This window comes from Chelonia mydas, chromosome 9 (genome assembly GCF_015237465.2).
Source record: "Chelonia mydas isolate rCheMyd1 chromosome 9, rCheMyd1.pri.v2, whole genome shotgun sequence".
Classification (NCBI taxonomy): domain Eukaryota; kingdom Metazoa; phylum Chordata; order Testudines; family Cheloniidae; genus Chelonia; species Chelonia mydas.
Genome location: NC_057855.1, coordinates 64,693,453 through 64,719,619, shown reverse-complemented (window position 1 = coordinate 64,719,619; position 26,167 = coordinate 64,693,453).

The following is a 26,167-nucleotide window of genomic DNA, read 5'->3' as shown; positions in this document are numbered from 1 at the left end:
AAAAGAAAAGAAAAAGATGTTGTTAGAACTGTTCACTCAGTCTTATTAAAATAGCACTTCTCTGTAGAGAAGAGTTAATCATGATTGCCAGACTAAAAATTCTGTTCAACATAAAGACTGTCAAATCCCTTGTAGCGAACCTCAGCTTAGAGAGAAGAGAGACTGAGATGATGCAGCAATAGAAAAAGTAACTCCAATTGTACAAGTATCAGGGGGTAGCCGTGTTAGTCTGTAACCTCAAAAAAAACAAGGAGTCCGGTGGCACCTTAAAGACTAACAGATTTATTTGGGCATAAGCTTTCATGAGTAAAAAACCACTTCTTCAGATGCATGGAGTGAAAATTACAGATGCAGGCATTATTATACTGACACATGAAGAGAAGGGAGTTACCTGACAAGTTGAGAACCAGTGTTGACAGGGCCAATTTGATCAGGGTGGATGTTATCCACTCCCAATAATAGATGAAGAGGTGTCAATTCCAGGAGAGGCAAAGCTGCTTTTGTAATGAGCCAGCCACTCCGAGTCCCTATTCAAGCCCAAATTAATGGTGTTAAATTTGCAAATGAAATAAAATTCGTCACACGATCCATTGTCTACAGCCAAGCCCTAAGGTACAACTGAATTTGCTCCAATCCCTCAGACAGAGACAAACCTGTAGCAAACCTGGTTGCCTACTCTATCCCCATATCTACTCTAGCGACACCATCAGAGGACCCAACCACATCAGCCACACCATCCCGGGCTCATTTACTTGCATGTCTACTAATGTTATATATGCCATCATGTGCTAGCAATGCCCCTCTGTCATGTACATTGGCCAAACTGGACAGTCCCAACATAAAAGAATAAATGGACACAAATCGGACATCACCTGGTAACATACAAAAGCCAGCAGGAGAACACTTCAATCTTCCTGGACATTCTATAACCGATTTAAAAGTAGCTATACTTGAACAAAAAAACTTCAGAAACAGACTTCAAAGAGAAACTGAAGAACTAAAATTCATTTGCACATTTAACACCATTAATTTGGGCTTGAATAGGGACTGGGAGTGGCTGGCTCATTACAAAAGCAGCTTTGCTTCTCCTGGAATTGACACCTCCTCATCAATTATTGGGAATGGACTACATCCACCCTGATCGAATTGGCTTTGTCAACACTGGTTCTCCACTTGTCAGGTAACTCGCTTCTCTTCATATGTCAGTATGTAATGCCTGCATCTGTAATTTTCACTCTATGCATCTGAAGAAGTGGTTTTTTACTCATGAAAGCTTATGCCCAAATAAATCTGTTAGTCTTTAAGGTGCCACCGGACTCCTTGTTATTTTTCTGGATACGGACTAACACGGCTACCCCCTGATCCTCGACATCATAGTTTGGGCTCATGATAAACAAGCACAGGGGGAAAAACTGAGAAAAAGATCTAGGAAAGACATAACAGCTGCTAACTAACTGTTCTCTTGGTCCTGATTCTGACTGTACATGCTCAGAGAGGAATTCTCAAAAGTTCCATTAGTGGGAGGGGCCGAGGGCTTAAAACTACAAAGATTTATTGCATTAGGTTGGTCAGGTACAGTGTCTATCTTGAAAAAGTGCATCTTCTTCAAGATCAAATGCCACCAATAGCAGAGCTTCCGGCATGAGATCACTTTGCTGATTAGCCAAGGTTGTTGATTTTACTTCAGGAAGCACAGCATTTAAAACAACATGAAAACATAGATGCCTTGACATCTGACAAACTCACAAGGATAGGCATGGCTTTACTGACTGGCATTTCCCTCTACACAAGTAGCTGGATCGGGTGCTTCAGGTACATTTTTGCTCTACCCACCCATTGAAATCAATGAGAGTTTCCTATGTGTGTTGATGGCTGGATGTAGCCTTATGATCTAATTCATCCCCTTATCAATCAGTTATCTTTTAATTGATAAATATTAAGACACTACCCCAATATCTCTTCTGAATAACACTGTGGAATCCATACCAAGATAGGCTCCTCTTTATAGCCACCTGGAGGCAACACTTGGTAAGCATAGGACACTACAGAAGACTTTTGACCTAGGATACTGTGCGGGTTGTCTGGTCTGGCTTTGGTTAAGACAGCCTCATACAATGGCTAGCACAGTTACTTCTCTACATCCATTCTGCTGTTGTAAAGGAGACATGCATGGTCTCTTAAAACAATCCATGCTGCCAGAAAAAGGTTCAAGGAGATTGTATCCCAGAAAGAGAGGTAGTCTCACAAAGCAGACAATCTAACCACAGTTATTGAGTAATGATCAGGATTTCCAGGTAACTCATAGCACTCTGTGGACTTCTGACTCTCACTTCATAAACATAACTATTTATAATGAGCAAAACAATTCCTGGTTCCAGTCTTCCCTTAGCATTACTCATTCTTCATAGACTGGTATCTTAGCCTCTAACAACTACACTTGTTCAGAAGTGCTTGGGTCACTGTCTAGTGGGAGAGACCCTACCCTACCTAGACTTGGGGTTACACCAATGTAAGGCAGGCAAAATTTGGCCGTTGGTATAAGCAGGTGCCACTGCCATGGAAGCCTCTCATCCAAATCTGGCGGTGGCATAACTGTGGATATAAGTTTTGTATTGAGGAAAATCAGGAAGAAAATGGATGCAGGGACAGTGTCCCTTACCTCTCTTTGCCAAAAGCAGGGAATGGGTGACGGGATGGATCACTTGATGATTACCTGTTCATTCCCTCTGGGGAATAGGGCATTGGCCACTGTCGGCACACAGGATACTGGGCTAGATGGACCTTTGGTCTGACCCAGTATGGTGTTCTTATGTAAGTGGATAGAGTAGTGCAACTTGCACCTATTTGGCAGTCAGCAGGTATGCAAAATGAATGTCACTTCAGCACTGAGGTGTCGAGTTTTATCATACATCTTTTCCCACTAAACCCTTCAGCATGTAAGTTCCACCTGGTTTGCAGTTCCCCAAAATGCCAAATAGTGCAGATTAGAGTACCTGACTGCTCGCTGCTTACACCATTGTATAATATGGCCCACACCATATATCTCCTGTTGTCATCTAAAAGGCATGGCACATTTTACATTTGCAAGAGAAGCCGGAGACAGGTTTTTTGCTGATGCAAATGTGTATTAATTATTAATGATAATCATTAGCATTATCATGATACGCTTATATAGCATCACAAATTTATACACATGCCCTGCCTGAAAAGTGAATACCAAAAATAAGACAAACACAGGACACCACTTGAGGAGAGGGAGTTTTAAGGAGATTGCTAATGAGGAGTAGGAGGAGGGAGAATGGATTGCTTGAAGTTCTGGGTTTAAGGATGGATATAACAGAGGAGTGAAGGTGTCTGTGGATGAGGGCCTGGAGAATATACAGAAATAGTTATTCAATATGGAATAGTTCGTGTTTGCTAGTTACTAAAGAAAGGAGGAATAAGCTATTCTAGTTAAAAAGAAAAGTTATTTCCCTCACTGCACTGCATTCAAGACATGCTGTATCTCCTTCCTATCACCCTGCCCCTCCAAAGTAGCGCTTAGATTTTCAGGCCTGCTGTGATAATTACTGCTTCCCTGATTGCCTTTAGCTAGACATTACATTTTTATCATTTTAACTGTAGAAGATGCAGGGGCATAGTGCCTTTCCAGACTATCTGTGCACGTGCATACTCATGGTGGTGACAGAAGTTTATTAAACATATTTGTCACAGCCCTAGTGTGACACTTTAGACCTGAACCTGCCAGGTGCTGAGTGCCTTCCACTCCCACAGCACAGAGGTGCTGACCTCCTGCAGGTTCCATTTACTTCATCACAATTGTGGGTGCTCAGCACCTCTGCAAATCAGGTCCCTATTGACTTCACTTTAGGTGCCCAGTGCCTCACAGGACTGGCTCCTTAGGCAGGACATTTTCAATCATACAGCACAAGTAACTTCATAAATCACAATCATTAAATTGCCAATAGCCTTTTATGTGGCTTCATCAGCCCCGGATTATCCAAGCCCCAAATATCTGCTCATTCCTGAATTGTTTATGATGGGTGATAAATACAGCAGTAATGATAAAAGGCATCAGGGATGTCACAAAATAGCTCCCTTCCTTGTCTCATCACTCATATGCCTTATAATATTTTTCTTCCTTCCCAAATGTCCCAAATATCTTCCATCCTTTGATACTCAGTGCTCCTTATAATAACACTGTCAGTATCTCCTTATAATACTATATATCTGTTCCACATGCTGCCTTTCAAATACTTCTTATAATACTGCCTCTGCCTTCCTTGTAATCTCTCTGAGATACTCATAATGCCTCCTTTCCTTGTCACACCTCTCATATACTCCTTATAATACAACCTGGAACATTTCTGTGCTCACCTACCCATAAAGATTGCCAATGCTCTGAACGACAAAAATGATCTAAAGAAATTGGATGTAGTGAAAAAGTAAAGGTTATATCTTACTGTACTTGAGAAGGATCAATGTGGCTTTCAGGCTTACTAGCCAAGCAAAGACTGCAGCTGCAGCATCATTTGCAGTTCTAATTTGCCTGGCAAATATCATGAAATTTCATAGTTCTGGCCATTGTGTTGCAGGAAACCTGCTCTGGCAGCATACAAGAAAAGAGAGACAGTGATATAATGCACCAGAAGGATTTTCCTGTCTATCAGGCAAGAGAGTTGATTCCCCACTAGATGGTAAGTTGTACATCTTCAATTCATACTACAGCAATGGTTCTCTACAGCTTTAGTTTGCAAATTCTCTGCAACCGCCCTGAAAGCAATGGGCCTGTGCAGGATTTAAATTAGCACAGAATGTGACCCAAACACTTCGGCAAGTTATTAGACTTACCCAGTTTTTGAAATATGAGGCCAGACTCACTAGTGCTGGCACAGGGAAGTGTGAGTTATATCTCTCTCCCACTGCCAGATCTCTATACCCAGGAAAAGATTCTTCACCCCGGGCGGGGGGCGGGGGGAGGGGGAAAGGGGCATGTTATGTTGCCACTGTAACCAGTAGTTAAAGGAGAATGAAATAAAGGGGGAGCTCTCAGGGCATCAGCTGAGGAGGAGAGGGAGCTGTAAGTGAGCACTGCTTACCCAAGCCAGAAAGATGTGGGGAAATTGCTCTCTGCTTTTAGCTTCCCCTTAATTTAACTCAGGATTTCTGCCTGAAGTTTTAGTTTATGCCATGATCCCGTGGGATAGGACAGTACCTAGTTACTGGGGTGATAAGTGCTGTATAAATACTAGACTGACATACAGATGCTGGAGGAGTTATGCTGGCAGAGACCGCAGAGGGATACCTTCAGTCAGATCATCTTCCAGCCACTCTGGCCATGCCCCTTTCCCACCCAGTGCCTCCCATTTTTAGGCTATTCTTGTTGCTTACTGCTCCTGGAACAAGGGGAAGACGGTTTAACCATTTTCCACCCTCATAACCCTCTCCCCCAGTAACCTTTCCACTGTTGGGGACCCAGGTGGAATCTAGCCCACATACTTCTTGATTCTACTGAACAAAAACTTTGGGGAAAACTGGTACTTCCTAGATATGAATGCTCCATGGGAGGAGCATCCCCTTCTTCCTTGCATGGTATCACTGCCAGCCAGTCTGCTGTTCTTTTCTTTTCAGCTCATTCCTGAAGAGTCTCGGGGCCCAAATATTGCTGCTTAATGGGAATGGGCAAACTGTTTTGTAGAAAACAAGGTCACCTTTGGAAGGTTTGCCCAAAACCTCAGTTGAATCCAAAACACTTTTTGGGGGGGATCTGCAACGTTATGATAGGTTCCCCGAAAGAAACTGTTCATGTACATTACTCATATACCCCGTGTCATTTTGCTGTTACCTCTGCTCAGCACTACGATGTCCATCATCGGTTGTTTTAAAAGTGATGTCTTCAACCCTGAGTCCCCATTGTCTGCCAGGCTTGTCTTTATTTCCTCTTGGTCCAGCACTGTTTCACGCTCTCCTCATTCATTATGTAGAGTCTGCACCCCGTCCATTCCCCACCTGAGTAGAATGTACAATATACGAGTTACCATCTCTGATCCTGATTATCCATTCACACTGATGCAGCACCATTGAGACAGACTGGGTTTCATTTACATCAGTGTAACCCCAGAGTATCTACACTGGTATCTGTGGAGTTATTCAGTATTTACATTGGTGTAACTGAAATCAGAATCTGACCCATTGACTTCAAAGGGTTTGTTCTGAATTTATAACAATATGAGAGGAGAATCAGGTGCTCTGATTTCTTCAGGCTTTGAAATTTTCATCCCTCTAGGTGGGTTCTTACTTCACTCCTAGTCAAATCACTAGCTGCTTCCTTCCTTCCTCTGATTTTGCATAACCCACTGAGAAATGGAATTTCTCCTCCAACCCAATCCTTTTATTCTCTGCCTGGTTAGTGTCAGACTGCCTACTCATTGTAGACCTCTCTCAGGCTTGAAGTATAAATCGGTTAGTGATGTGGCTTCATATTGGTTTATGGGTTTGGTTTTTTGTAAATATTTGTATCCGTGTCTTGGTGTTGAGTCACATTAAGAGGAAACCCAGGAAACGCTGATTATGTTAGTGTCATGTAATCTACTGTGGAGTGTGCACTATGACAGTTCTGCAATAACCATTTTACCAAGACTTTGCAAATACCTCTGTCAAAGTATTTGACATTCGCTGATATTAAGTCAAATCTAGTTCTAGATTTTGGAGTCTGATATCATGATTAGGAATATTTCTGTATTGAATCTTTACTCTCAATAAGGCCTGGATTTCTATTTATTTTTTTTCCTCTTGTCTAATTTCATGACATTTTCAGGGAAGTTAATCTGAACATAACACTTGCTGAGGTACAGTTCTTTGCAGTAAAGGAAGGAGTTTGAGGTGAAACAAGATTTTTGAGCATATCTATCACATTATGAACTACAGTAAGAATAGGCTGGGTTTTTTTTCTGAAAGCTCCTGTAAAAAAAATTGATGCTTGATTGATTTCTGGAGCACCTCCAGGATTTCTTCTGCAGTGGTGTTGTGATGCACCAAATCTGTAAGATATGCAGACAGAAAATTCCAGCAGAAACAGCAAGGTTATGCCTACTTTTTCTTTAAATCTGTATCAGGAAACCAGGCAAGGAGGAGCTGGAGAAAGTAGTAGACAGAAGCTCTACAGTGAGCTAAAGAGAGAGGGGGAGAGTGACAAGTATAGCTTTAGGGGTAATACTGTTTTCCTTATTCTAGTAAAGTTCTTTGCTCGGTGACAACTACTCTAGCCTCTGGTTACCAGCTGGCAGACATAATTACATCCTCTAAATCAGCCATGACCACTAAATAGTTGACAGCTGTCATGGGTTTAGGTGTATTTGTTAAAGCTGCTTATATTGATACCAAGAAAAGTTACATCATTTTTATGATTTTTACCCTTGCTAAAAATGGCATCTCCCATTGTTCTCAGCTGGACTGAAGCCAGGCTGTCCTCACTAAGATGCCACCATTTGAACATGGAAGTGAGGCTGCGGGAGTAACGATGGCCACCGACTCCATCTCCCTTTGTTTCCAATGAGTTTAAAACCAAGGTGCCCTCAGAGAAGATAGGTGCCTGCTATTCACCATTTGTGGCCAATGCAGGAGACCATATGGAAACACAGGAATGTGAGGATTACTTTGGGGGCAAGAAGGAAAAGTGCAGCGGGAGACAAGACTGTGGGGACAGAGGAAACTGGGGGATGAGGGGCTAAAAGGAAGACTGTCAGGATTTTGAGGGATGTCTTTTAATTAACTAAACTTGCTATTATTTATATTACAGTAGTGCCTAGAGACATAGGAGCTGGAACTAAGGGTGCTGGGGGTGCTGCCGCACCCTCTGACTTGAAGTGGTTACCATCATATACAGGGTTTACAGTTTGGTTTAGTGGTTCTCAGCAACCCCACTATACAAATTGTTCCAGCACCACTGCCTAGAGACCCCAACTGAGATCAGGGTCCTACTGTGCTAGGATCTGTACGTACACAGAGTGTGAAAGAGGCCCTGCCATGAAGAGTACAAGACAGATGACCAGTGCCTGCTGATAGTGGTGGGCAGAGTGAAGGTAGCGGCTTCAGAAGATGATGCTGAGAATGCTCAGTCCATGTGTGCCCGCCCTTCCCTCATACATCACGTCTGGCTTACAACCTGATTTGACAAAACACACAACAGGTGGGGGGAAAGCAGCACTATTAACCTCATTTTATAGATGGGGAAGTTAGGCAAATTAAGTTTATGAGATTTTTCCAAGTCACAGGGACTCTGTAGCATCGCTGGGATTGAACCCAGATCTCCTGACTAATCTGCTTTAATCACAAGACCATCCTTTGCTTCAGTGAAATGTCAGTGCTGGCCCATATCACTTTAATCAGGCTCTCTGAACCTGTTCCTTTCCTGGTCATTTCCTCCCTGCTGGTATCTGGAAACTACCCTGAAGCCATCCAGAACTGACTTTCCTGAGCCAGAAATACCTCCCAAAACCTCTCATGGCGGCTCACAGACCCAAGCAGTTTTTCTTCCTTTGCCCTTCGTGGGCATTCTGCAATCCCAGTAGTTTTACAGCTCTTTGCAATAGTACTTTGAGCTCTTAACTTTTTTCTACTGCAGATCAGAGGGCCACTCATCCTTGTTAGGCAGAGGTGGAACGAATGACTGCAATATGCTTTCTCCTCTCCCTCCTCCAATTCTTTAGGGAATGGTCCTACCATGCCAGAGTTGCAATTAAATTGGACTGAGAGGTAGATGTAATTCGTAGCAAACTACAGGACGCAGTTTTAGGAACAGCTGATGCCAAACAAGAGAGTCTTAAAAGTAATCTAAAGCGCACTAGAGTCCATTTATATTTCCATGCCTTTTTTTCTCTTCCCCCCTGGGTCACTGCAGAATATCTTGGAGGCCATTCTGTGAAACTATTACCTAATCTTCTCCTTTAGGTCATTTTCAACAGATGCATGTCCAATAACTCTTGGGTGACCATATTCATTAAACAAAAAGCCAAGGACACTTTTTATTAGCGTTATAGTGATGCAGATCAGAAGAGATGGGTCAGGAAAGAAGTCATACAAACTGAACAAGCCCCGCAGAGTTTCCAAACAATTTATTTGGCTGAAATCATAGTATGATCATTGGGCTGTGTCATGGGGTCTATATAGCCCATGCTGGTCTGGCAACCAAGGGGTTAATGCAGGACCTGCTCGCCAGCACTGATTGGCAGTCTCACAGCAGCTGGGAAAATAAAAGAGCTGAGAAGCAAGGGGGTTGCCAAGAAATAAGCAGGCTAGAGAAGGAAAGTCCTGCCCACTAGCTGGTGAGAAGCTGCCCAGAGAAAAAAACCCTAGAGATGGGATGACTGGATCAACAGGCTGGAGAAACCTACAGACCCAAGGGAGAGAAGAACAGGTTCAGGGCACAGCAGAAGGAATTGTTGAGGCTTAATTCCACCAGCCTAGTTTCAAGGCCCTGAACTGGAACCCAGTGGCATGGGTGGGCTGGGGTTCTCTTACCAATTCTTCAATCAGGCCGTAAGAACCAAAAGAGGTGTTCAGACCCCCTGAGAACCAGGATCAGATAACCCTGTCAAGTATAAAGGGAAACCCATGCATGCAGTGGGACTGAAACTAACACCCTGCGAAGCCCAGAATGAGACTGTCATAGAGACTCAGGCAAGAGGGGGTCGACTGACTGCCCCACCAGACTAAGTGAGCTCTGTGCAATGCTCCATCTGACCACAGAGTGGGGTAGGCAAATTTTTTGGCCTGAGATCCACATCCGGGTTGCAAAACTGTATGGAGAGCCAGGTAGGGAAGGCTGTGCCTCCCCAAACAGCCTGGCCCCTGCCCTAATAATCCCCAACCCATCCAACCCCCCCTGCTCCTTGTCCCCTGACCACCCCCTCCTGGGACCCCACCCCCATCCAATCCCCCCTGTCCCCTGACTACCCCGACCCCTATCCACACCCCCATCCCCTGACAGTCCCCCCCCCCAGGACTCCCATGCGTATCCAATCCCCCTGGCGGCCCCACCCCCCCAGAATCTCCGCTCCACCCAACCGCCCCTTGCTTCGTGTCCCCTGACTTCCTCCCAGGACCCCCGTGCTCCCCGCCCTCTTACCATGCTGCCCAGAGCAGCAGGAACTCGCAGCCCCACTGCCCAGTTGGAGCCTGCCGCGCTGCCCAGCAGGAGCAGTGGGCCAGAGCACTGGTGGCGCAGCGAGCTGAGGCTGTGCAGGAGGGGGGACAGCAGGGGAGGGGCCGGGGGCTAGCCTTCCCGGCCGAGAGCTCAAGGACTGGGCAAGAGGGTCCCGTGGGCCGTAGTTTGTGGCCTGTGGATTGTAGTTTGCGCACCTCTGCTATGGAGGGCGCCGTGCCTTCACACATGCATTTGCAGTGCACAGGCTGCAAAACATAAATCATATGACCCATTACTTTCCCTGGTTCAGATTAGGTAAAGGTAGCTCTGTCTAACATAGCAAGCAATGCAAACAAATTCTGAGTTTCCCACTGGATGATAAAATAATATACAAGCTGGCAAAAAACAAGGGAAACTGAAAATATACAGTTCCCTCCTTTCTTTTGTTAACTACCATATATAGTTTCCCTCCTTCCTTTTGCAATGAATCACACCAGGCTGTTGTAATGTCTTGGACAATGCTTCCCTGTGTTCTTTAGCCCGGGACTTTGGAACAAATGAAGTAAAGACAATCCAGATTTTAAGCAAGAATCATTGTGTGCCAGAGCAAGACACTTTAGGAGTTGTTTAGTAAATTGCATGCAACAGAGAAGCTGAATGTACTCAGCAAAGCTACTAGTTGTTAGATAGCCTCAAAAGAGTTACCTTGTGGATCTCCATAATTGTTACCTCTTAGGTGAGTTCCCTATCAAATTGGCTCAGTTTGAAAGTCAAATAGATGATTTTTGTAACTGGAATCCCTGCAATTTCAACCTGGGTTCTGAAGTTCAATCTGGGTTCTATTGTGTCTCACATGGTCACCAATTATCAAGATTCTAGAATCTGAATGTAGCCAACAATTTTACCAATGATGCATAAGAATGGAGAGGATCCAACTCACTGTCCCATAGCTATATTGATTCTGTTGTGCCATCAGCAGTAGACACTGGGTTTTGTTAGTAAAATAAGCAACTGAGACATTTTAAAGCCACCGTTGCACCTCCACATCATAAGTTCTGCTTTGTGCTCGTCAGCCACAGTCATGGATCTGGGCCTGTGGCTTTAAGAAGCTTCCAACATAATTCATATTATTAAATTATCAGTATTTATACAGTATGTACGCTGACAGTTACACAGCCATATGGGAGAAATTGTACAAGAGTTCCATTCATGCCATTCCCGCTGATTTCAATAAGAGAGCCACGCATTGAGAGCTTGCAGAATGGAGCTCTACATACAGGGTCAGATCTTCAGCTGATGTAAATTAGCAGAACTACACTGAAGTGACTGACCATTAATGTAACTGGAGCTATGCCAATTTATACCAGCTGAGGACCTGATCCATAATTACAAAATGTTGTCTTACAGTGAAGGTTTTCTCAGTGAAAATAGATTTTCTGATGTAACACGTTTATTCTTAACCTGCTACTTAGTTACTTTAATCCCCAATTAATTTTAGATCTAAACTTGTATGTAACTTTTCAAATAGTTGCCAAAGTCCACTGTGTCCCCTACCAATCGAATGTGTAGCAGGGAAACACCCCACGGCTGACAGTCTGAGAGCCTGTGCCACAGCTGTATGCGTTTCTTTGTTCACGTGGTAACAGAATCAAAAGAAAATCATCATGAAGCACAATGGTTGAGTTTGGAAATAGGTTATAATAACACTGTTCACAAATAACCCTAAGGGTGGGAAAGAGCTGAACTTGCAATGGGCCCCAATTTATCCCTGGTACAACTCCAATGAAGTTACTAGCACTGCACCAGGGAGGAATTCAATCTGTTGGGTCAAATTCTCTCAGTTATACTTATGCGACTCCCCATAACTGATAACTGGGAGGACAATATGACCCATTCTTTTTAAAATAAGGATTTTTATTGTCATTAACTCTTTGATTGACTTGTTGAAATAATTACTTAAAGCAAATTTGCCCTAGAAATTGATTTTGAAGTTGGATTTGTGAGAAAAGATGAGTCCCTGTGATGGTTTAAAACACAAGACATTTCTCTGTAAGTATGAGAAAGGAGGAGTAAAAGGGGGCTTAATTTTACAGGTCCAAGCTGTCCTTTGTCTAAAAGGTAAGACAGGAATTACCATGGAAACCACTTTACTTCCTTCTCTTCACACAAAAAGAGTTAATTTATATCAGTGTCGGTTCAATTATGATAAATTTGTTTATTCTTGTCTTAAAATAATATTCTGTGTCTCTTTCCAAAGCAGGATAGGTTTCCAATGAAGTGAGCTGTAGCTCACAAAAGCTTATGCTCAAATAAATTGGTTAGTCGCTAAGGTGCCACAAGTACTCCTTTTCTTTTTGTAAAGCAGGATATTTATACATTTCAAAAAGAACCAAGGAAAATGCTATCAGAAAAGGAGTAAGCATTTGTCTGTTTAAATCACAGTTCTTGCTCTTTGTGGCAAACACTTGTATTGCTGTTGTGAAATTCACACCTCTCAGGAGGTAACCTTCTGATAGAATCAGTTGGTTTCTTCTGGAGCATATCCATCTATATATGCCATTTTAGCAAATCTCTTTAACTGGAGACAAAGGAGAAAGGTAATTGTTATCTTTAATTCAAATTGTAATATTTGTATTCTTCCTTTCTCTTGAGGGAAACCTGTTCCATGGATCAGCTTCCCAGACAAGTATGAAAAACAGTTTGCTGTGTTTCAGACTTGCAGGAGGAAAATGGGGCATGATAAACAGCCCTAACAGTTCTGCATCAGGTCTAATACTTCATTCATACCATGTGGAACGTATTGCTTCACATGAATGCAATGTTACATCTACAGTAACCAAATATTAGAGGGCTTAATAATGGGTTTTCCCTGAGCAAAGAAGCTGTGGTGCTTAAACTGCACCTCACCATGAGTAACCCTGGCAGGCATCAATTCTCTTATACTTTCCTCTCCTGCTCCCCTCATAATCTGAGGGGAAGAAATTTACTATAGCCCTTGAAAGAATGCAGCTTTCTTCCTCATTTGTGCATGGCCAGTTATTCTAGCCAGTGAGTGGGACTGACCCAGATCTTGGGTATAGGTCTGGTGTAGAGCACCATGCAGCTCAGATACTGCTCTCCAGATACATCCTCCTACACCAGATCTGTGAGGGATTCCTCCCAGGGTGCCACCTGGAACTGGGGTACCACTGAGCCCTCTGACCCACCCACCTGGGCTCCCTCTCACACTGTGCTGCTGTGACAAGCTGCAAAGCCCTCCAGCCTGCACTTTCACCAGCATTCCCACAGGTAAGGACACACCCAGCTGCAGTTACATGCAGGCTCTCTAACTACCAGCCTCCCAGCCTAGGACCCCAGAGCCGTACTGTCCTGCCCTGGTCAAATCTGGCCGGTATATGGGTTTAATACCTGGTCTGCCTCTCCCTCAATGTGAAGAGGATCATGCACACTTGTGGTAACCAAGATGAGATTTTCCCCAGCTACTTTAGTCAAATGTACACTGGTTTGGATTGAAACATAAAATATGTTTATTAACTAGAAAAAGATAGATTTTAAGTGATTATGAGTGATAGCAAACAGATCAAAGCAGATTATCTAGTAAATAAACAAAAATGCAAACTGAGCTTAACATACTAGATAGGCAGGATATGAAATAACAAATTCTCACCCTGAATGATAAACAGGCTGGCAGATTCTTAAGGCACAAGCTGCCTTTGCTCTGCAGCCTGGGACCATCACTTCCCCCAGTTCAGTCTTTGTTCCTCAGTTATTTCCAGGTGTGTTGTTGTAGGGAGAGTGAGATACCATCATGATGTCATTTCCTCCTTGTGTATCTTCTTCCTACTTGCTGGAAAGCTCTTTTGCTGTGACCTGGGTCAGACAGTTCCCATTGTGTAGTGCTATCTCTGAGAGGTTTCTATTATAGACAGTGATCCTTGGGCTTGGGTGCATTGCCTCAGTAAGACACTGACATTGTTTGGCCTTTTTACTGTTGTACCTGAAAGACTGCATGTCTCAACATGTTTCAGTAACACATGCGCAGCCAAACTTCCTACCTTCCCATACGGCGACAGCACCTACGCTCCAATGAGAGATTCATGTCTAGCCGATCAAGACTTTTAGAATGATACCTCACAAGGCCTACTTTGTGCAAAACATATCCTAATTATATTACAGTGGTGAATAAGGAGGTACCAGGGTGTCACAAGAGCTATACCCAAGATCTGGGTCAGTCTTACTCAGCAGAGGAAGTTGTGAGGTACGGCCTCACTTCTCTGCTTGACTGCGTAAGTCAAGGGCACAATCTAGCCCACAGTAAACACACTGAGCACTAGTAGTGAAGGGCAGGAGGGATAGCTCAGTGGTTTGAGCATTGGCCTGCTAAACCCAGGGTTGTGAGCTCAATCCTCGAGGGGGCTATTTAGGAATCTGGGCCAAAAATTGGGGATTGGCCCTGCTTTGAGCAGGAGGTTGGACTAGATGACCTCCTGAGGTCTCTTCCAACCCTGAGATTCTATGATACTTTGCACTTCTCAAGCCACTATATAAGTAAATTAATGGAACCTCAAAACTCCCCTTTCAGGTAGATAGATAATATAATTCTAGTTTTACAGGCATAGAGAGACCAGAGTCTGTCACAGTCTACACCACATTCTAACCTCGAATGTCATATCCTTATGCTTTCCTATTTACTTCTGCTGTTAGAACACCAAAAATTAGGTCTTCCTGAGTTACCATAACCAAGGAGCAAAACAGTGTTTTCAGTTTAAAATAATTTATGTTTGATTAAGAAAAATGACAAAAGTAAAGTCTCCATGAGAGAGCACAGAAATCTGAAGGTGCAAGATGGAAAAAATCAAGGACTTAACAGTGCATTTTCGGAAATATGGTGAAATAGATACACCATAGCTCTATTAGTTGGTCAGAGGTAAAATGATGGGCCTGATTCTTATTTCCACTTTCACACGTTATACCTCCTTTACACTTCAAGGGCAATCCAACAGATCTTTAGTGTAAAGATCCACTGGTCCAATACATTTATCATAAGCAGAGTTAAAATATGGTGTCTACCAATTTAATATGGTCAGTTTTTTGCTCTATATTCCTCATATTTCTTCGGTGAAGATGGCAACACAACATACAGGTAGGGAAGGAAGTTGTGGTGAAATAGGATCGAAGAATGAATCCTGGTTGAACAGTGGGTGGGAGACATATTTAGTGGGGATTTAGAGCAAAATATGAGTTATGAAATGCAATCCTGGTAATGCTGGTAATGTACCCTAATGGCATTGTCTTTATCCTTTAATATTTATGTTGACACAATATTTTTATGTAGAACACGCAAGTTATTTCTGTTTTTGACAAAAAAACAAAGAAGTGAACTGAACCCAGCAGTGACTAACATTCATCATCTTTGCACAAAACTGCAAAAGCTTTAACTTCTGCAGCTTTATTTCAGATGTTTCCAACAACACTTGTAGCATACTGAAATCAAAGATCAACTCAGACTTCATCAAGGAACAACTATCTTTCCAGGTACCTCGTAAACTGTATATCATGAATTTCTGTTATAGCTACCAGGGATTCGGTTAATAGTGTTACAGCTGGAAGCATTACTTCCCACTTTGCAAGAGAGCCGTCTACAATTTACAAGGCTAGAATGATTAATAGTACCGAATCAGACCCTATTGGCTGTAAAAGATTATATTGGCTGGAATGCACTTGTGAATTCACTTCTGAAAGAGAAATTTGGTGAGTTACAATAGAAAGTATTTGTAGCCGTTACCACTTGTGGAGCATCTTAGAAATATCAGGCTATATTCACAGAAGAAGAAGAACTACTGATAAAATCTCAGTTGGATGAAGTATTCCCTCTGCTGAATCCCCACTGATAGGTGGGCTATTTCATAGCAACGTACCCAGACAAAAATGACTAAGTAAACAAGTTTTGAAAGCACTTAAACAGAAGACCTCCATCTTCCACATGTTAAAAATGTCACCGGGACTCTAAGGACTTGTCAACATGGGAAAGCTTTTTAAGTATAACATTAGATATTTTGGCATCAACTGTGTCCACTCACAAAAGTTCTTTGTTTTTATTCATTTAGTATCTTATCCTGCTTTAATTAATCTGCTCTGAAAGTGACATAATTCTGTCCTGGAATAGTTACACCTGTATAAGGTCCATGTGGATGCATCCCTATTTCAAATTAACTACACCACTTCAGGCAGTCCTCTCACTGCTATCCCACATTACATTGCTTCACACCTGTACCAGCCTGTCCATTTACCTGTGTGCTCTCTACTGCTCCAGAGGCACCTTGACCAGATGTCACTTCATTGTTTAAATACTGGCAAACAGCCAGGTGTGCTCCTTTGCTATTCCAGTTTGGCAGGTTCGCATAGCCACGGTCCATTATAGTAACCATGCCCCATGTTTCGGTGTTACCTCAGCTGGAGGTCTTGAACCTCCTGGCCCTCTGGGGAGAAGAAAAGGTCCAATCCCATCTTAACACAAGTCACCAGAATGCAAAAATCTACACACAGCTATCAGAGCAAATGCAAGGAAAAACTGTCAGGACATAGCACAGTCATGCACCAAAGTCAAAGAGCTTTGGAAAAATAATAAAAACACTGGGACCAAAAACAAGACTTCTGATAATACTCCCAAGACATATGCATACTCTGAGGAGCTGAATCAGATATTTGCTAAGGAGGCCATTGTGGAACCCAGCTATGTTATGGACAGTTTGAAAGACACCGAGCTGGCCATGGAGCCCAGCAAGGAGGAGATTTACTCAGACAGCCAAATTCTCTTTGGCATGCCCAACTCAAACTGAAGACCCAGACAGAGACAGCCTCAGAGGTGACACCTGAGACCCAGGCAGAGAGCTAACCTAACGTGGGACATCAACCAGTAAGTATTCTGTGCTGTTTTACAAAAACTGTCTGGGTACTGTGTGCATAGCGGGATTTAAACAACTTAGTCCTGCGTACCAGATGGATGCTGCCTCTCTCTGCCAGCTCAGCTTTTATCACCCTCTCCTCCTCCCAAGTCCCCCCGCCCCCCCGTGTGTTCAAAATGGTGTCATCTCAAAAGGGTTTATTTCCGGAAATGTGAAATCTCACAACCCTGGACCCAACGTGTTCCTGCCCTACCCCCTTCCATGCTGCTTAATGCTCCATCTCCTTCCCGGTTGACTGTGGGGGCACTCACAGCCCCCCATCCCCACACACACTCAAGATGGCAGCAGCATGGGGTTTAAAAATACCCAGACACATTGCATGGCAACCATGTTTATTGGAGCAGCAGATATAGAAGCAGCAAAACCAAGAAAAATACTTTGGATCACAGTTTGATCAGTGACCTGAGCTTTTAGTTTCCAGGTCATTTCCAAATGCATGCTGGAATATGAGGTAAATTATCCAAATTAGGCTACAGGGGTATTTCATAATGCATAAAGATTATATGGGTTTTGCGGCTATGTCAGTTGCAGAACGCTCTAGCTATTGTCAGCCAGACCCTCGCTATTGTTAACTCCATTACAGCAAAATGGGTTCAGACCAGTTACTGAAAAAGTCTATTTATTCTGCAGTGCACTTTGCACTGGCTAGCAGGTGTCAAAGACAGAATTTTGTGGCTGCCCATAAGAAGTGGTGTTTCCTTTCTATTCCTTCACCCATGGTGTGAGCACTATCCTGCACATCTTCCCGGTCGCCCGTTGCGTTTTGAACAAGACCTTTTTATACGTGCATCAGGTTAACATCCTCCAACGTAAGGACAGCTTGCAAAGGTGCACATGAATTAGTAACCTGCCTGTTGTTCATATTAATGGCTCTTGAGATCCTAATGCTCAGCAATGTTTCTTCCAGGCTGCCTGACAGCAATTTTAAAATGGTGCTGGATCACTAAAACCACATGAATTCTGGGGTACAAGGAAATGAATTTGGGAGTGTATTAGTTTGACTCCATTCCTCAGAATTCCAATAGGTTCCAGTAGATATCCCACAGTCTGCTGTGAGAAAAATCCCGAATGCCTAGAGTCCAGCAACAGAATATTGCACCCTGGGATATCTGCTTAGAATGCTGTATGGTGATTCACATGGTAAACAGCTTAAGCCAGCAGAAACAAAGCAGTGTGGATGCACTCTTTCAGGCATAGTTACACCAGTATTGTTATAGCAGAAAAACATACACGGAAGAAATGCATCCTTCACTAAAATAAAGACCTCCTTTTTATAATCATATAAACTTTCTGTAAATAATGGCCTATTTTTTTCTTGTCCATCCTTAAAGTCACAGTGATAGCTAGTTTATATTTTCTGTTTTAAATAAGAACTCCTCCTTTAGACTTGGAGGTGGTGGTAGCTATAGCAACATCTTTAGACAGTGATGACCATAATACCACATTGCGCTTACAATTATCAGAGGACAGCTAACACTGGCCTTTTATCTAGAGATTTTTTTTGTGGTGCTTAGATGATCTCGATTCAGCTTCTCTTCTCCTAAATTGTCTCCAAAGGATTACTTTTTCCCCAGTATAATGTAAATTAGAAAGCCACTGCTTATAATAATTGTACTTCTAGCCCAAGGAGCAGCAATGGGAATGTAGAACTGGAAGGACCTTGATAGGTCATCTAATCCAGTCCCCTCCACTGAGGCAGGACTAAGTATTATCTAGACCATTTCTGGCAGGTGTTTGTCCAACCTGTTCTTAAAAACCTCCAATGACAGCGATTCCACAACCTCCCTAAATAATTTGTTCTAGGGCTTAAGTACCCTGATAGTTAGGAAGTTTTTCCTAATATCTAACCTAAATCTCCCTTGCTGCAATTTAAGTCCATTACTTTTTGGCCTGCGCTCTGTGGTTACGGAAAGCATTTTATCATCCTCTTCTTTATAACAACCTTTTATGTACTTGGTGACTGCATTCATGACCCCTCCCCTTAGTCTTCTCTTCTCCAGACTAAACAAACCCAATTTTTTCAATCTTTCCTGATAGGTCATATTTTTTAGACCTTTAATCATATTTTTTGCTTTCCTCTGGACTTCTTCCAAATTGTCCATATCTTTCTCTGAAGTGTGGTGCCCAGAACAGAGCACAGTGCTCCTGTTGAGGTCTTATCGGTGCTGAGTAGCATGGAAGCATTACGCCTCATGTCTTTCTTACAACACTCCTGTTAATCTAACCATGATTCTCTCATGTAAGCCCCTGTGCACAGCATTATTTTTTTCCAGAAAGATATCTTTCCAGTTACAGCTTTCTATAGATAAGCAGGAGCTGTGTGGGGAAATTTCACACCCAAAGTGAAGCTGACAAAATTTGCATTTGACGAATTTTGCAGTGAGGCAAAAGAAACTGACACCCTTTACGTGGTGTGGATTTGAAAAATAATTGCTGTAAACTTAACAGGAGTCAGATTCACTCATTCATGATCTAAACCATGCACACACATTGCAGTTACCAGCAAGAGAGCAGAGAGCAATGACCCAGGTCACCACTTGCGTGTGAGATTCCTACACCTCCAGAAGAAATTGATGGTGTGTGATAAATCCAACAGAAACTAGCAGATTATCTGAGCTCCCTGGATTCTCTTGTATACACAAAGGGCTGGATTCTCCACTGACTTTCAGCTTGTGTAAGCCATTTACACCTGTGCAAAGTGAGTGCAACATGGGTAACAAATCGCAGTGGGGAGGGATTGTGTAAAGGGCCTGGAAAACTCCGTTAGCTGACCAAGGGAAAATTCTCCGAGCACAGGTGTTGTGTATAGTGGCTTTAGACAGGCCCCAGCTTGGGGGCAGCCCCAGGGGAAGGATGGTATGTCAGGAATGAGAAGAGGTCAGCTTGCAGCACGTAGTTGTGTGGAAATTCCGAGTGGAACAGCTGCATATAGGCAGCGGGTGATAGGCTGCTGTAATTTTGGTTGCCTCAGTTACACCTTAGGCCCCGGCACCCCCCGAACAGCCCAGAATAAGGAAGGCACAAAGGAGGCTTAAAGTGCCTTTGTGTGTTTCATCTCCAAAAGGTGCAGCAGATACACACATTCAATGCTGTTGTTTGTTATCTGCAAGGTGGCAGTACCTAGAGGCCTCAATCAGAGTCCAGGGCCCCATTATGCTAGGCACTGTACACATAATGAAATGGGTCTCTGCGCCCAGAGAGTTTACAGTGCCAATAATATTTCACACTCGCTCTCCAGAGCTGAAAATGATTACATGTGTTGTCAGGGAGAGGAGAATCAAGCCCAAGATCTCCAGCAATATGCTCTAGGAAAATTTTGTCACTAACCCACATTTAACTTCTCATTTAACAGTCAGCAGCACTCACCCTACTCTCACAATGACGAGCCTTGAAACCAGAGGTAGTGATAGCAAGTGTCAGAGGAAACCAGATCAAAGCACAATAATAAGTCTGTAACTTTCACCTCGTGGAACTGAATGGTTCATTGCAATTGTTTTCTTTTACAAGAAAATTTATTTTCTTCATGGTGAGAGTGGGGAAGTCAATTGACTGAGTAGGGGAAAATGTTGCCCAGGAGAATGGTGGGTACAGTAGTGGGAGAAAGGCTGAAAGAAGAGGATTCAGGTTTTTTTGAAAAGTACTCTAGTGCTGATGCTGCAATGGCAGATGGTGTAACAGCTGATGGTTAAATGCTGATGCTGCAACAGATGGTGCTGACATAGCAGATGCTATAATGTGATTGTGAAAGAACTGATAGTGAACCAGTGAAGGTGAAACAGCAGCGCTGAAATAGCTGATGGTGAAATTACAGACTCTAAGTGCGTCTCTCGGAGCTGGTATTTCTGGAAATGGCAATAACCATAGCAGCCCACAAACTGTTTGGAAGGGCTGGATGGACGGTAGTTATAGGTCTGAATAACTTGTGGATCTATTGGTTGGCTATTCACAGGGGAATAGAAAACAAAGTTTCTTGCTCATTTCTTTAAAGAAAAACAGAGTATAGGCATAATCTGTTATGACACAGTCTTCCGGCCCTCCACTGTCCATTCAGCCCCTGTCTATAAGAGGTGAGGGACAAACATATCAGCGGCCTGTTGCTCTTTTAGATATGGAGATGGCTAACTAACAATGGGTTGCCAGCTGGTTGTTCACAATGAAATATTAACTAATTCACCCAACACACACTTTCTCATCTCATTTCAAATTATGAGTCTGATCTTAAAAGGTGCAGAACACCCTCAACTCCCATTGGAGTCAGAAGTAATTGAGGTCTCTCAGTACCACAAAGGGATGGGCCATGCTTCTCTGTGTAGTACTGAGGAGGTGATCTCAGGTTCGCTTTTTGTGTAATAAAGCAAAAAAGCAACATAAAAAGTGCAACACACTGGAAAACAAGTAACCTCCAAGTTTTGATTCAGAAGTTATCTGTCCTCATTTGCATAAATTCATTGGTGCTTTACTTTAAAGTGGCATTTTCGTACTGGGAGAAACTTTTAAATGGCCCAAGCTGACAACATCAACCCTATCAACGCTAGCATATTATTTAATTATGGCAGATATTTGTGTCTAAAACGTCTTTCCTGATTTCAAACCCATCATAATTTATTTGGATTTAAACCTACAGTAAAGTCCTCACATGAGCCATTCATGACATCACATTCATTTCCTTGGCAACAGGTTTGACCTCACACATGCAGGTTTAGGACAACACTTCATGATCCAACAGAAGGACCATTGAGGAATATGGGCCATAACCTGCTCCCAGTTACATCCAGACTAACTGGTGGCAGAATCCAGCTGGATGTTGGTAGCTAAATATCTGGAATTCATAGCTTGGAGCATAGAGGAAGTGATGAACCAAGTCAGTTGCTATATATAGATGTTCTTGGGAAAGTTCATTCCAGTATGAAAGTCCTTGCTTAAATTGAGTCTAAAATCATTTTTGCAAAGTAATTCTCACTGCAGTGTTTTGAGAGGAGGTTCAACTCTGGTCCTAAGGGAGACGGCTGATAGGGGAGGGGATGTAATTTTAGTTATAGTAACAGGGTGATGGCATTTTCAGGAAGGGATCCCATGGAGTTCTGACTAAAGAAGTCTTTCTATCCATGGCACTTAACAGCTACCAAAGGGTTTTAATTAATAGGTTAGTTGGGTACAGTGTTATTTCCACCTTGTGAGGCAGTATCACTGCAGCACAGTTTCCTTTCCCTTGTGTGACTTTCATGAAAAGATGAGCCAGAGCCGCCTCAGAGTAAGAAAGGCTTCATGGCAGCAAGTGAATGACAGATGCTATTTTACCCACTGAGTGCCACAATCCTGGACAGCATCATCTGTTGCACACCAATCTTATGAGTGAGGCATTTGTAGGACAGTGTTCACAGTGTCTGGTTATGCAGGGAGGCTATTGTGGTAGCAGTCTTCCCAGAAATGACATAATCATACTGTGATGCTGAGCAGCTCCAGCACATATTTAAGTAAATGGGAACTACAGCTGCCCCTCACTGTTGAAAAGCAGACTCCAGGTCATACAGAGAATTAGAGTCCAAGGTTCAGATCCTCAGCTGGTGTAAATCAGCATAGCTCCATTAACTTCTATTGACCTCACTGACTTTTACATCAATTGAAGAGCTGGCTCAGAGACAGGAATGGAAATCAGGATTTCTAGTCTCTAAGCATGAGCCCAATTATAATTTTGTATCAGAAGTAACAAAAATCAACAATGTTACACCTGTGTGAGATCAGAATTAGTCCTAGCATATCTCGCTTCCAGATCTTCCAGATCTCTCTACCTTTCTAAGACTGTATGTACCAAATGTAGTAGCCTTCATAGATCAGCATGGATAAGCAAAGAAATCTGGGGGCACTCATAGCTTGCATTTATTGCCAGCTCAACCCATTTGTATAGTCACATTGCTTAGATGACTGCAAACTTATTACCATCCTAGTCAGTGTGCAGTGCTCCAGCTCACCGTGAGTATCCAACAACAAAATCTTCATGTATATAAAAAAAGACAAATATCTTTGGGTAAGATCATCGTCAATTCTTTTATTATTCATTAAAATAAAATTAATCATAAACCTCTTTTTGGTATGCATGTGGATATAATATGTAGTTCCAAAGGAATTATGGATTAAAGGGGACTTAAACTCAGAACACTTGGTTCTCTATGAACATGCTGTGTTCATTATGTTAGATTTATTGTGAACTATTTTCTTTGGCGTTATTAAAAGGGAGTGATAGTAGAGTTTCACATTTATTTGAAAGTGATTAAAGTAAAGTTTTCACCTTGAATAAAACAGCAACATATTAACAATTTTTATTATGCCCGCAAGGGAAATTTCTCCTTAAATTATTGGAGATAATCCTCTGAAATCTACCAGCTGCTGATTATATTAACCCATGGAAAAGTATATGTTTGCTCCTCCACAGTGTTTTAAACATTACGCTGTTAAGGTTAGTAATATCTCTGTTACCCCCATGAACGTAGGGGTAACTCTGTGATCACTGCACTTCCACTGTTGGATCTCAGACTTCTGACGGGTTTACATTAATATTCTAAGACTCATTATTGATGTAAAAACTTACTGGTTTATTGAACATAACATGTCTGGCATCCTGTCTGCATAGTCCTAATTAAAACTCCCAAAGTCCTGCCAGACCAGTGTATGCTGTAGGTGTTGTAAAATCTGACATGGATTCTACTGCAGTTGATCCAGTGTCTTGGTCTGAATGTAGAAGGCATTTTCCAGCATATAACACCCTCCTTCCTTGAGTTCTCTGATGTCATTCTCAGAAGTATCCCCACGATAGGCACGTTGGGTTTGATTCCCCTCTTGTTTGCCTCAGTTTTACACACTGATATAAGTTAGAGCAGAATCAACCCCAACAGATTTCAGTGAATGATCGGGGATGAATATGGCTAAGTAGTTCTGAAGATGGGGGGTAGAAAGCAAACATTGTATCAGTCCCATCCCAGACCCACCAACGATTTGTAGACAAGTATGTCACATAACCCTTACCTTATCTGCAGGACAGAAAATCATTCCTGTGTTTGGCAGAGCCAATTTCCATAACTGAACTCTGCTTGTTCGAAGGGAGAGTTACATTAACATCTTTTATAAGATAACATATAGGGCAGTGTTTTTAATAAGCATCAAAATTATTTTCTTTTTGTATTAGCTAAGTGCTTGTAGTCCTCACTAAAGAAAATGCTAAATCTTGTGTCAACGGGCATAAGTCATGTGCAAACCTCAGGTTGAGAGGAGTGTTTGCCTTTACTCAGTGCTGGAATTCATCTGCCTTCATTGGCCTCTCATCATCCCCACTTTTATTCAGCCTGACCTCCGAGCATAAGAAGTGTTGGTGCTCTGCCTTTGCAACCCAGAAGGTATAATTCTGCAACTTGGCTTATTCTATTGGCCAGGGCTTCCTGTAAGCTTCGTAACAAGGTGCCTGTGAATGCCCTCATTTAGTCTCAACTTCCTTAAGGCCCCCTCTTCCCTGCTCTGATGGCCTTGGCAACCTTTGGGATTCACAATATAATTTACTTGTAACTTCCCCTTCAGGCAACTGTTGGATTTTTTTCTAATGTTTAAAGAGTTTTCCAGCATCCCCAAAGACCAGAACCTCAGAGGTTAGTCCTATTCCTAACCTGATATTTCTGGGATCAGACTTTTTCATTTCTTCATAGCAGCTGTGAGTCCATCCTCAAATTTAATTTCACATCAGCAACAACAGTTGGATTTATTTTTCAAATATCTTTTCATACAGAAAACAGTTTAACCACTGTCTCCTTGAGAAATTACAGCATCTCACAGAAAGCCGGTATTAGTTTTCTGACCTGTTCTGAAACCTCCCAAACTGCAGCCTGGTCGGCTCAGATTGCCTTCAGACCATATACTTCCAGAGCAAAGACCTTTTCCCTGTTTCTCTCATGTGACTCTTCCTACCAGCTGCTCCTTGCTATGCCCAAAACTTTAATAACATGCCAGACTGCATTTGGAGGTACAGTCCCTCTTAGGTGTATAAACGACTAAAAACCCTTCATTTTGCCTGTCTCTGCTAAATATCTCTGGGGTCCAAATAGTTGTGTGCTTAGCTATGTAATTGTTATTACTTTGATTTCTATGTATTGGATCTTTAAATCTCTGAGGACTCTCTATACAGGTTCTTATACCATGCTCGTGCCTTCCAGTAGCGCATTAAGCGATATGTCTAACGTCTGCCATATGTTGTTTTCTCATCTTCTGCTGTCTGTTAGAGGCAGGCACCATTTTGAGTTCATTTCAGTGCAGACTATTAGAGGTGCCACTGTATGTTCTCTCATGGACTTCATTTTTTGTTGTTGTTTTATGGTTCTCCTACAGACAAATCTAGCTCCTTCCTCTCCCTCCACAGAAAGCACTCCTGCTACGAGAACGAGTGTGGTTCTAGAGGTGGAAACTGGAGGCCACATCTGGAGTATTGTGTCCAGTTTTGGGCCCCCCACTATAGAAAGGATGTGGATAAATTAGAGAGAGTTCAGCAGAGGGCAACAAAAATGATCAGGGGGTTGGAGCACATGACTTACGAGGAGAGGCTGAGGGAACTGGGCTTATTTAGTCTACAGAAGAAAATAGTGAGGAGGGATTTAATAGCAGCCTTCAACTACCTGAAGGGGGCTTCCAAAGAGGATGGAGCTCGGCTGTTCTCAGTGGTGGCAGATGACAGAACAAGGAGCAATGGTCTCAAGTTGCAGTGGGGGAGGTCTAGGTTGGATATTAGGAAAAAACTATTTCACTCGGAGGGTGATGAAGCTCTGCAATGGATTACCTAGGGAGGTGGTGGAATCTCCTTCCTTAGAGGTTTTTAAGGCCAGGCTTGACAAAGCCCTGGCTGGGATGATTTAGTTGGGGTTGGTCCTGCTTTGAGCAGCGGGTTGGACTAGATGACCTCCTGAGGTCTCTTCCAACCCTAATCTTCTATGATTCTAGGATATGGGCACCGCAGGCAGAGAGCAGCTCCCAGCATGCAGGGACAGTTCTGATGGCTCCACGCAAGTGTAAGTGTGATCCTTGC